The sequence below is a fragment of the Gasterosteus aculeatus genome, chromosome 13 (assembly GCF_964276395.1).
Source record: "Gasterosteus aculeatus chromosome 13, fGasAcu3.hap1.1, whole genome shotgun sequence".
Lineage (NCBI taxonomy): Eukaryota > Metazoa > Chordata > Actinopteri > Perciformes > Gasterosteidae > Gasterosteus > Gasterosteus aculeatus.
In genome coordinates this window covers 715,001-727,839 of record NC_135701.1, presented here as the reverse complement: position 1 = coordinate 727,839, position 12,839 = coordinate 715,001, and the positions used below count along the sequence as shown (strand labels likewise).

At 47.9% G+C, this 12,839-nt stretch overlaps 1 protein-coding gene across 4 annotated transcripts in view; it reads right to left on the bottom strand.

The window, feature by feature from the left end:
- Positions 1-12,839, bottom strand: part of tjp2b (tight junction protein 2b (zona occludens 2)) — a 67,886-nt gene that overhangs the window by 49,865 nt on the left and 5,182 nt on the right. The window contains exon 1 of one of the 4 annotated variants that reach the window (XM_078087098.1): positions 5,137-5,254. The exons of the other annotated variants lie outside the window; for them this stretch is intronic. The gene's annotated coding sequence lies outside the window, so the exon portion shown is untranslated. Of the gene's footprint in view, positions 1-5,136; positions 5,255-12,839 lie in introns of those variants that run through there. 4 annotated transcript variants of the gene reach the window in all.

Below are 12,839 nucleotides of genomic sequence, written 5' to 3'. Positions count from 1 at the left end.
TTTCTCCATCTTTTCCAACGCACAAGGAAACATATTTTTAGTAGGTTACCCAGGACACAAGAATACACACCTATTAATAGTTAGATAAAACAACTGACAAATTGAACTATGAATATTGCAGCTGGATGAGCAGTCTCGTCTATATGAACAAGGGTATTTCAACCTTAAAGAACATGAGACAGAATAACCTCCCTCCCAAGCACAAAGCAATAATCATGAGCATGTTCCCATTTCCCTTTTTACAATTATCAAAATGCTTCTCAAAAAATGTGGGCACAGAAATTAAAAAAGAAATCTTTACACTAGGGCTAAAAGAATATATATTACATTACATGTCATTTAGCTGACGCTTTTATCCAAAGCGACTTACATTACACTTTAAACCCAGGGCTTTTACATCTTTGCCCTGGTGGGGTTAGGTGTCTTGCTCAGGGACACTTCGACTTGAGACATGGGGCAGCCAGGACTCAAACCACCAACCTTGCTATTCCCAGACACACGCTCTAACCCCTGCGCCACGACGACCCCTTATACAGTATACAGTACAGTATAGTACATATACTTGGTTGAGATGTAAAGGTACAGTATCAAAAAAGAAAACAATACTAAAATTAAACTAAAACGTGATGTACATGAAGCGTGCAACTTATTTGCCACTCAAGCTTAAACGGGAAGACAAGAATATAGTCGGATTATAACCTTCCTCAAATTACAGTATGTTTAATGGATACAATGTCCGGTTTTCATCCTTGTTTTCAGTGTTCACTACCTACATTCAAATAAATGTGAATCAATACAAACGTACAATAAACCAGACATTCCTCCTGGTTCTTCCTTTGCTTCTCACTCACAGCTGTATTCACGTTTAGTTAGAGCCCAAAGTGCAAATGAATGCACACATTATGATACATCTCAGGAACACACACACGGCCATGTTTCCCAGTTCTGTCTGTCACTTCAGATCAGACCACAACAGTACCTCCATGTGTGTGTTTGTGAGATTACTCTACAGGGGCACCGCCACTGATCACCTATCAGAACCTTTATCAGCCTGTGAGGATTAGATGAGTCCAGAAAGCGGAAGGAGGACAAGGTGTCCTAAAGAAAGGACACAAAGAGTAGGAACACCCAGGGAAACATAGTCGCGCTACTTGTTAGTGTATGTGATCAGACAGCCAAGTCAGCCGTGAATGAAGCTGGGCTGAGGCTAACGAGGACTAACAAAAGTTACAGTATCCCAAGATCAGGGAGGACACGTTTATGTAAGGGGTAAATACAACATTGCAACCCCAGACTGCATATAACAAGTGCAGGTAGCAACCCACTGGTTTGGGAACTGACGCTTTTTCCGTTGCATTTTTTTTAGTAAGTCGTTTCTTCGCAACCAATGAACAAAAGAGACGCTGCACTTCTATAGCAGGTCCCCAACCACGGCACAGCCCGTGGGCCATCCAGTACCGGGCCCCACCACACAGAATAACCGAGAGCAAATATCCCGGGCGACAGTGGGTGAGAGGGGAGCACGGTCGTCCTCCAATCAGAGGGTTGTCGGTTCGATCCCAGGCCCTGCTAACTCGCATGTCGTTGTGTCCTTGGGCAAGACACTTAACCCAACATGCTCCTGTAGCTGCGACTAGTGTGAGAAGTGAGCTCCTCGCTGCGCACCTTGCCTAATGGATAACAGACAGACGATCCTTGATGGACGGGCGCAGAGATGGATGAACCAGCCTAATGAGTGGACAAATGGACTGATGGAGGCATTGATGGATGGGAGAACAGTCAGACAATTTTGGATGAACAGATAGGACGATTGAGTGGGTGAATGGAAGGACACACAATAGTGGATTGATGGATGGATGGACCAGCTTTTGGATGAATAAGAAGATAGATGAAAGAACAAATGGATGGACAATAGTGGATGGACTGACGCAGGGTAGATGACGGATTGAATGGACTAGAATTTGAATGGGTGGGTGGAGGGTAAAAAGATAGATGGTAGAACAGATGAATGGATGGATGGATGGGCAGATGGGTGGAGGGATGACAGGCCAGGAAGGAGGGAGGAGCTTCCAATGTGGAACAGTATAAGTCCCATCCTGCATATGGTTTGCAGGATTACCTTCTGAAACGCCTCCTTTCAAGAAGGACATTCATGTCACACTCTAAGATCAGGCTGGGCTGCTGTACACACACACACACACACACACACACACACACACAGCATGCAACATGCAGGCGCCTCAGGGTTAGTGTCAGTTTCTGCAATAGATCCACTGTGAGGGTGAGAGCTAATTTACCGCCCTGCTGATGGACAGATACACAGAATGAACCCAGAGGAGGCACCTCCGTATAATCCTAAGGAAATAATGTTTCTAAAATCATCAGGAGAGAAATGCATGCTCACAATCTCCACTGCCTGGTTTGACACTTTGATCAAAGTCTAAGAGCTGTGACGGACAGCTGCTCACATGCTCTGGTCTGCTGCCGTTGGGGATGGAATCTGCCAACTGCCATTTGAGCACCTAACAACTGAAACCTGATTTATCAATATATTTTCATTAACGATACCAGCTTACCAGGATCAATAATATAATCAACTGCGAGACAAAAGCCGACGCGCCTCCTGTTGTTGAGAGGATAGCGCGTTCACCCGATCTGCTGCAGCGCGTCACCTACGGTGAAACAATACACCCCTTCGCACTGCCTCAGTCTGACCTTGTAAGTATGCCGCTTATGGTAAATGAGGCTTGTTCTGATCCTGAATCAGTGATCAAGAGTCAAAGAGCAACTTCTGCCTCCGGCCTCTGCCTGTGTGTCAAGGTCACTGTGTGGTTGTGTGTGTGTGTGTGTGTGGGGGGGACGAAATGCTTATGCGATAGTGGTAACCTGCTGAGGAAGCCTAACGGGGGAGGGGGAGGGGGGGAGAGGGGGAGAGAGGGAGCACTGCAGTGCGTCTGACCAGGGTGAGAGAGAGTAACATGGTGAATATGGAAACCTGACTTTTCCTCTGCCTCCACCTCTCTCATTGGCTGCTGCCCACGTTACTTTAAGGGCGTGGAAAATGTCATCTTATGAGCCAAAAACACTTTGTGCACCAAGATAAGAAGATAAGAGAAATATCAAGGGGTGGTAAAAGGGAGGAGGAAGCTGAAACAACAGCTGTGCAGTCTAAACATCTGCAGATAGATACTTTTACCCCCAAATAGATAGAAATAAGGGCACATCTGCACTGTGCTGTTATGTAAGCCTCTGTGTGTGTGTGTGTGTGTGTGCGTGTGCGTGTGTGTGCTGGCTGACAGAGGGAGTGGCGTTGCAGAGGGTACTGTAACACGCCATCACCTCATCCATCTGGCCTCTGCTAATTAACACTGCTGCAGGAGACACACACACACACACACACACACACACAGACTCCGAGAGGAGGACAAGAGGCTGAAAGCAGGAAGACAAAAGGACATCACGTAAAGAAGAAGACGCACAAGGAGACAGGGAGGATACAAGGATTTGTTGCACAAACTCAATCGATCACCCGAGCAGCCTGTGACGTTAGTTTCACGTGTATAACGGGCGGTTTGGCAGGTCAACGCTCACTTATTAGTACCGTTGTGTTGCATGCACAGCGACCGCTGCCATTGCTTGTAACAGACAGCGTTTTAACGTTTGTTTGTGGAGCTCGTTTCTGGGGAAACATCTTGGGTCTAATGAACCAATGAACACAAGCGTACTTGGCTCGTGCACGTTGAGTCGTGTACAGTTCTGAGAGAGAATTTCCACCATCACAATAATGTCTGGTCCCTTTATATATTCAAGTAGCCAAGAGTTGTAATAGTGAGTCAACAGCTGACCTTTATTTGACGTATTTCAAGTAAAATAAGGGCTGAATAAATTAAATAACAAAAGGCTTTTGCATTTTAAATTTACTTAAAGAGGGAAATGACCAACTTGTCTTTGCCCTGTAACTTTAAATCCAGTTCATTGAGGTTTGAAGAGATGTATCTCACGTAAGATAGATGCTATGCTGCTGACACAAACTGTGAAGAATGACTCTTTAAATGTGTCCATTCTCGTTGGAGTCCCAACAATCAAGGTGTGTGTTTGCGTTTTGCATCATTTGCAGGGATGAAAAGCCTTCGGCAGCAATGCGTGCGGTAAATCCCGGTGGTGTGAGACGGCGGTACGCGCTGGCCTCTGCGCGGCGTGTCGGCCGTCCACGCCGCGATGCTGCCGGGTTGACGGGTGTGGCGGCAGGAGACAGAGAGGCCGAGGAGGACACGGTGTGCTTGGGGACAGACAAAGACGAGGTGAACACGGGGTCGGAGCTGCCTTTTATGTTTGCGCTGAACATCTGTGGAGGGGGGAGGAGAGTGTGCCGGCATGGACGCCTCCATTTACATGACAAGACAAAGGGTGTGTAGCTGCAGTGTATCTGAGGGCCGTGTGTGTGCTGCAGGTGTTGAAGTGATGCAGTGCATAATTACACATGTGTGTGTGTGTGTGTGTGTTGTGCCACCACACGGGGACAGCAGGTGGGCTTCTGTGTGAGTGTGCGACATGAGTCCGTTGTGCTATTTTTAATGAAATGGGAGAAACGAGATTGGTCGACACGATTGGTGAAACGTCAGACGAGCTTGAAGCCTTTTTATCTTTTCTGTTTCAATCCATTTTCTTTACTGTTTGTAAGTCGCCTGCTTCATGTTTGGGTGTTTTTAAGCACTTGCCTTGCTGTTGAAATATTGCATTACTACTTGAATTAAGACCCGTCAACATGGGACCCCAAAGGGTGTGTGTTCACCCTGCGCATGATAACTCCACGCTAACCACCCGTACAGACGGGTTATTGTTGGAGGAACTTGAACCTGAGGCGTCTCTCAGACACGAGTATAGTGCAAACACACACACACAGCGATTCAAACGTTATTATCAAGGCTTATTACTTTATTATTACTTTCAAGGCTAGGAGCTTGGAAAAAAAAAGTTGGTGGTTAGCGTTAGCGGTAGCTACCGCTACCAACGGTTTTTGACAGTCACTTTGCTACTTTTTCCAGCTACAGGGCTGCTGGTGACAGAGAACATGTCCAGTAAGCACATTGTCACACAATCCTTCCAGCTGACGGGCAAAACAAACGCACAACTTACAGTGGCAGAGTAACAGCGCGTCCTCGGCAACTAGCACACCGGTTACAACCTGATGAAGGGACAGCGGGGACGGCCAATCACACAAGCAGCAGCACAGCCCATGGAGGAGCTGGTGGGCGGGTCTAAACTAAGGGAGACAGGCTCAGCTTCAGCGGCCGTTTGTCCCCTTGGTCCTAGTGCTCGACCTGTCTCTGTTTACCGTAGCAGAACATTGTTTTTGGACGGTAAAAAGCAGGGGACCCCCAAATGACGTCCCTGCATACAGATGTTAAGGGGAGTCTTGTGTGTTATTGTCAAACGCAGAGGACTTGACTAGATGTTAGTATTTGAAGCCCGGGAATGAAAGCAGGCTGTGAGAGAACATTATGTCGTCGTGGCCGGTGCGTATTGTGTGTGCTTGGATAGATCCACACTCCATGCTGCTTCCTGCAACATGACGCATCTCCTCACACGATGCCTGTGGGATCCTACATCATCTACACACTGGGCTCAGACTACTGCCCCCCCCCCCCCCCCTCATACTCGTGGTTCGCCCTTTGAAGGAGTAAATCATCACCCACGCCCCACATGTCTGGTACCCTCACCTTGACCCGGCTGTCTGAGCTGTCCAGTCCCAAAATAGTCATGAGGCTGACGGTTGTGGAGCAGTAAATGGTGCACAGCCACAGGTTGATATTATTCTCCTGTATTGTTCCTCTCACTCGCTCACAAAATGAGAAAAACAAGCAACAATAGTTGATTTCATAAAGAATACATACGTGTCCAAGTAGGCCTACTGACATGGTAACAACTTTGCGGCCCAATGGTGCCACTGCTGCTATTTGTGGATTTTCTGAATCTTCAATCATATGAATATTCTTTCAGGCCCCCGTCCAGGCTCCTGGATCCCCTGACTCTTCAACAACTGACAGCAGCCACGTTGACCAGGACTTGTGTGCACTCGCAGTAGTAAACCTACTCAAGGACTGACTTGAGGGCGATATCAGGGCATTAAACACAAAGTCTTTGCAGGCCGCGTGGTGAATACGAGTAGCAGCGTCAGTATCACAAAGGATGCATTCAGACAAAGTGCAGCTGTTTAGGTTATATGCTCACGGCTTATTACGCAATCACTGTAGCGTAGTTCCATGAGCGAAAAGCTTAAGAATACACTACAGCCTGTGCAGACGGATTAAAATGGATCTATTCTGTCAGAGGCACGAGACAGACGGCCTCCTCTGTAGACCGGATGAAAGGCTGGTACACATCATCAGTGGGGGGGGGGGGGGTCTTCCACTGGTGTGAGCGCTTGTCATCCGATGGAGAGGGGAGGAGTCTAAGCTCGTGGCAGCTACACACTGCCATTTTACATTTACTGTGGCAAACGTTTACCTCTTTTAACTCTCTAAAAGAGTTGAATTGTGCTAAGTGAACAAGCGTTTGGTATTAGCGCACTCCTATAAATTAAGATATACCAAATGAAGCCCAGCCCCCACTGAGGCCCCAAAGGGAGGTTCCTGAGAGTTCTATTGACCTGTACAATCCGCTTCATGGTGTGTCCATTCTAAACGGAACACGGTTCACTGAATGAACATCATGCTGTATTGAAGAGGACCTGAAACTAGAGATGGAGACCATAAACTCATGTTTACAATGTTTACTGGGGGAATACATCAAGAGAGAAGTAGTCATTTTCAAACCAGAATCAAAGGTTTCAAACCATTCCTAAAGGAATCCACCCCGCGCGTGTGTGTGTGTGTGTGTGTGTGTGTGTGGGGCAGTATCAGTGTGCATCAGTGTGTAAACGCAGAGATAGTGGATACACTAGCATGTGGGTCACCTTCGGGGACCATCTATCCTCACGGCCAAATTGATCAATCGATAGAGGACCATTAATCTGTAGAAGCGCCCGCCTATGGCCCGACAGGACGGGTCTGATTAGAATAAGAAATATGGAGCCAGCCAGCCTGGTTAATGGTCGCTCTCTGCACTCTGCCCCAATCACGCACACACACGCACACACACACACACACACACACACACACACACACACACACAGCCCTGCTCCCGTCTCCAGTCCAGGGTGTCAGTGTGCTGACACAGACAGTATTTGCTCCACAGAGAGCGACAGAAAGGCACTATACTCTCTTGGTCTCAACCAGACATAAACAATTATGAAATGCCATATCTGTCCACAGCTGAGGAACTAGTCAACAAGGGGGCCACCTCGCATCCTTCCTTTTCCTTCCTTTATGTGTGTTGAGAGTTGGACATGCGCCAGAACAACTGGTCACTTTGCAAGTGAATGGCGGCAGATAAAGAGTTGATCAGCTGAAGAGCATCCAGCATTTCGTTTGCCTTGAAAGAGTTGGATACATGTTTCATTAGGTTTGTGGATGCAAATGAAATAACTAATTTTAACGCTATTTTTTCTAACCACGCAGTTTTGTTGACTAAATCCAAGCGCCACTTTCTTAACCAACGTTTACCAATGTGTTACATCTAGTTATGCAGAACGCGCAAACCTTCTCTGTCAAGATACTTGGCAAAAAAGGCTACCACGAAAAATACCCCCAGGGCTTTGGGTCAAGTAGCCAAATAGCATGAATAGGAATGAGATCATCATGCTCTACCCAGCTACTCATTCACTCAGTCAGTGAATCAGTCAATCCCTCAATCAGTCGTTCCCTCAATCAGTCAATCCCTCAATCAGTCAATCCCTCAATCAGTCGTTCCCTCCATCAGTCGTTCCCTCCATCAGTCGTTCCCTCCATCAGTCGATCCCTCGGTCAGTAGCTCCCTCGGTCAGTCGTTCCCTGGATCAGTCGCTCCCTCGGTCAGTCGTTCCCTGGATCAGTCGCTCCCTCGGTCAGTCGATCCCTCGGTCAGTCGTTCCCTCGGTCAGTCGTTCCCTCCATCAGTCAATCCCTCGGTCAGTCGATCCCTCGGTCAGTCGCTCCCTGGATCAGTCAATCCCTCAATCAGTCGTTCCCTCCATCAGTCAATCCCTCGGTCAGTCGATCCCTCGGTCAGTCGCTCCCTCGGTCAGTCGCTCCCTCAGTCAGTCGATCCCTGGATCAGTCGATCCCTCGATCAGTCGTTCCCTCGGTCAGTCGCTCCCTCGATCAGTCGTTCCCTCAGTCAGTCGCTCCCTCGATCAGTCGCTCCCTCGATCAGTCGCTCCCTCGATCAGTCATTCCCTCCATCAGTCGCTCTCTCGGTCAGTCGCTCCCTCGGTCAGTCGATCCCTCGGTCAGTCGTTCCCTCGATCAGTCATTCCCTCCATCAGTCGCTCCCTCGGTCAGTCGCTCCCTCAGTCAGTCGTTCCCTCCATCAGTCGATCCCTCGGTCAGTCGATCCCTCGGTCAGTCGTTCCCTCGATCAGTCGGTCCCTCCATCAGTTGTTCCCTCGATCAGTCGTTCCCTCGATCAGTCAATCCCTCGGTCAGTCGTTCCCTCCATCAGTCGATCCCTCGGTCAGTCGATCCCTCGGTCAGTCGTTCTCTCCACCAGTCGTTTCCTTGATCAGTCGATCCCTGGATCAGTCGCTCCCTCGATCAGTTGTTCCCTCGATCAGTCTTCCCTCCGTCAGTCGTTTCCTTGATCAGTCAATCCCTCGATCAGTCGTTCCCTCCATCAGTCGATCCCTCGGTCAGTCGTTTCCTCGATCAGTCGATCCCTGGATCAGTCGCTCCCTTGATCAGTTGTTCCCTCGATCAGTCTTCCCCCCGTCAGTCGTTTCCTTGATCAGTCAATCCCTCGATCAGTCGTTCCCTCGATCAGTTTTTCCCCTGATCAGTTGGTTTCTCGATCTCTGTTCCCCTCTCATCTCTGGCTCTAGCTCAATTTGCTAGAACAGTTTGTAATCTTTTGACTTTAGGGTCTATCCCCAGTGAGCACAAGACGTAATTTCAACGTTGAAATCGGGTTGGAATCTGGTTGAAATGAGGTCTGAACGTCTAAGACCTCATTTCAACGTCTTTTCAACCGGCTAAAAAGTGGATGAAACCTCACAAGACTCACTCAGAGGGAAGAGATGTATATATATAAAGAGCACATTCAGTGTGGAGGGTTACTAACCAGTTTGTGGACAAGGAGCCTTAAACGGATTCACTGTAGTTCAATGAACATTTGAGACGGTTTGGCTTCAGGGACGTTTACATGAAAAGGTTTTGGTTGTTCAGATTGCAAAGACGAGGAGAGGAAGTGAAAGCAATGGTCACAATAGTCTCTCTCATGATCCTTATTCACATTGAGCTCACTTATATAATAAATAATGAAAACTATTCCCACTGGAAATCACAGGAAACCTTGATGGAAAACTCAATTATACAACAGATTGTTGATTTGAATGCTTTTGACTGAAGTTAAGAGTAAGGATTTAGTCCATCGGGCTTTTGGGGCAAAAGGGGAACTGTTTTTTGTATAAAGAGCCTGATTTAAACAAATAAAAGTGTGATGTGTGAAAAGTGATGGCAATTAGGCAAATCATATTTGGCTAAATAAAGATAAAAACGGGGGGGAAACGGCTTAATAATGTTCATTAAAAGTTGGATTACTGGATTATTTTGGAGGCCACTATGGGGAGCTGGGAGCAAATAGAGTGCAGTGGGCTCTGCAGCGACGATACCTGGAGCTGGGCCGGTGAACCCTCATACTTATCTTATTAGACAAACGGGTCTATTGTCCCACAAGAATACATGAACAAAAACAGATTCATAGATACAGATTCAGAATTTGGTGGACAGGGGAGCTTTTACCAATAAATTAAAAAAGGTGACTGTTCAGTTTTGAAGTACGAGTTGAGAAGCACATTATCACCACAAATACTACCCTGTCACTTGGTGTTTGTTAAAGCCACACACAGGACTCTATGCAGACACACAGGACTCTATGCAGACACACACAGGACTCTATGCAGACACACAGGACTCTATGCAGACACACACAGGACTCTATGCAGACACACAGGACTCTATGCAGACACACACAGGACTCTATGCAGACACACAGGACTCTATGCACACACACAGGACTCTATGCACACACACAGGACTCTATGCAGACACACACATGACTCTATGCAGACACACACAGGACTCTATGCGGACACACAGGACTCTATGCAGACACACAGGACTCTATGCAGACACACACAGGACTCTATGCAGACACACAGGACTCTATGCAGACACACACAGGACTCTATGCAGACACACACAGGACTCTATGCAGACACACACATGACTCTATGCAGACACACACAGGACTCTATGCAGACACACAGGACTCTATGCAGACACACACATGACTCTATGCAGACACACACAGGACTCTATGCAGACACACACAGGACTCTATGCAGACACACAGGACTCTATGCAGACACACACAGGACTCTATGCAGACACACAGGACTCTATGCAGACACACAGGACTCTATGCACACACACAGGACTCTATGCAGACACACAGGACTCTATGCAGACACACAGGACTCTATGCAGACACACACAGGACTCTATGCAGACACACACATGACTCTATGCACACACACAGGACTCTATGCAGACACACACATGACTCTATGCAGACACACACAGGACTCTATGCGGACACACAGGACTCTATGCAGACACACAGGACTCTATGCAGACACACACAGGACTCTATGCAGACACACAGGACTCTATGCAGACACACAGGACTATATGCAGACACACACAGGACTCTATGCAGACACACACAGGACTATGCAGACACACAGGACTCTATGCAGACACACAGGACTCTATGCAGACACACACAGGACTCTATGCAGACACACAGGACTCTATGCAGACACACAGGACTCTATGCAGACACACACAGGACTCTATGCAGACACACAGGACTCTATGCAGACACACACAGGACTCTATGCAGACACACACAGGACTCTATGCAGACACACAGGACTCTATGCAGACACACAGGACTCTATGCAGACACACAGGACTCTATGCAGACACACAGGACTCTATGCAGACACACAGGACTCTATGCAGACACACACAGGACTCTATGCAGACACACACAGGACTCTATGCAGACACACAGGACTATATGCAGACACACACAGGACTATGCAGACACACACAGGACTCTATGCAGACACACACAGGACTCTATGCAGACACACAGGACTCTATGCAGACACACACATGACTCTATGCAGACACACACAGGACTCTATGCAGACACACAGGACTCTATGCAGACACACACATGACTCTATGCACACACACAGGACTCTATGCAGACACACAGGACTCTATGCAGACACACAGGACTCTATGCAGACACACAGGACTCTATGCACACACACAGGACTCTATGCAGACACACAGGACTCTATGCAGACACACAGGACTCTATGCAGACACACAGGACTCTATGCAGACACACACAGGACTCTATGCAGACACACACATGACTCTATGCACACACACAGGACTCTATGCAGACACACACATGACTCTATGCAGACACACACAGGACTCTATGCGGACACACAGGACTCTATGCAGACACACAGGACTCTATGCAGACACACAGGACTCTATGCAGACACACAGGACTCTATGCAGACACACACAGGACTCTATGCAGACACACAGGACTATATGCAGACACACACAGGACTCTATGCAGACACACACAGGACTATGCAGACACACACAGGACTCTATGCAGACACACAGGACTCTATGCAGACACACAGGACTCTATGCAGACACACAGGACTCTATGCAGACACACAGGACTCTATGCAGACACACACAGGACTCTATGCAGACACACAGGACTCTATGCAGACACACACAGGACTCTATGCAGACACACACAGGACTCTATGCAGACACACAGGACTCTATGCAGACACACAGGACTCTATGCAGACACACAGGACTCTATGCAGACACACAGGACTCTATGCAGACACACAGGACTCTATGCAGACACACAGGACTCTATGCAGACACACACAGGACTCTATGCAGACACACAGGACTCTATGCAGACACACACAGGACTCTATGCAGACCATATCCAGTGGTGCTTGTTCTTCCACTGTGAGTAAGACACATGAAACCCAATCCCACCAAGCAGAGTTCAGCCCCAGAAACACATCGAATGTGAATAGGAAACAGTTCGTCCTCCTTGAGAAACGTTTCAGCTGCTTCAGCAGAGTGCTGAGCATTTACTAAATGAAACGTGTATTTTTAAATACTTTAGTCTGACGGGCTCCTAAAGCAGGACACCAGGATGTGATCTTATCCCTAAGTCGCTCTGTCCATTTGCTGTTTGCATTTTGCTTTGGAGTTTCACCGTAGTTCACCTTTAATCTTCAACACGAGGACGTCTGAAGCTGCTCCGGTGCTGAGATGAATGACACGTTACAATGGAGATGCAGGTGTGCGCAGTGCACGCTTTGCCTCCGGGTGTTTCACTGCGAGGTGACCTTGCCACACCTTAGCTTACAGCGAGGAGCAGCGGATAAACAGCGTGTGTCTCCAGCTGTGTGTGGACTCTGTAGCGTGTGATTGGTTTATCAGCGACACATCCGCAGATCCCTGCACTGCATCTAACATCGCTCCAGTCCCAGGACCAACCCATCAATCACACACACGGACCAGGGGCTCCGCCCAGTGACATTTCAAGCAGTGGTGTCACTGCTAAAG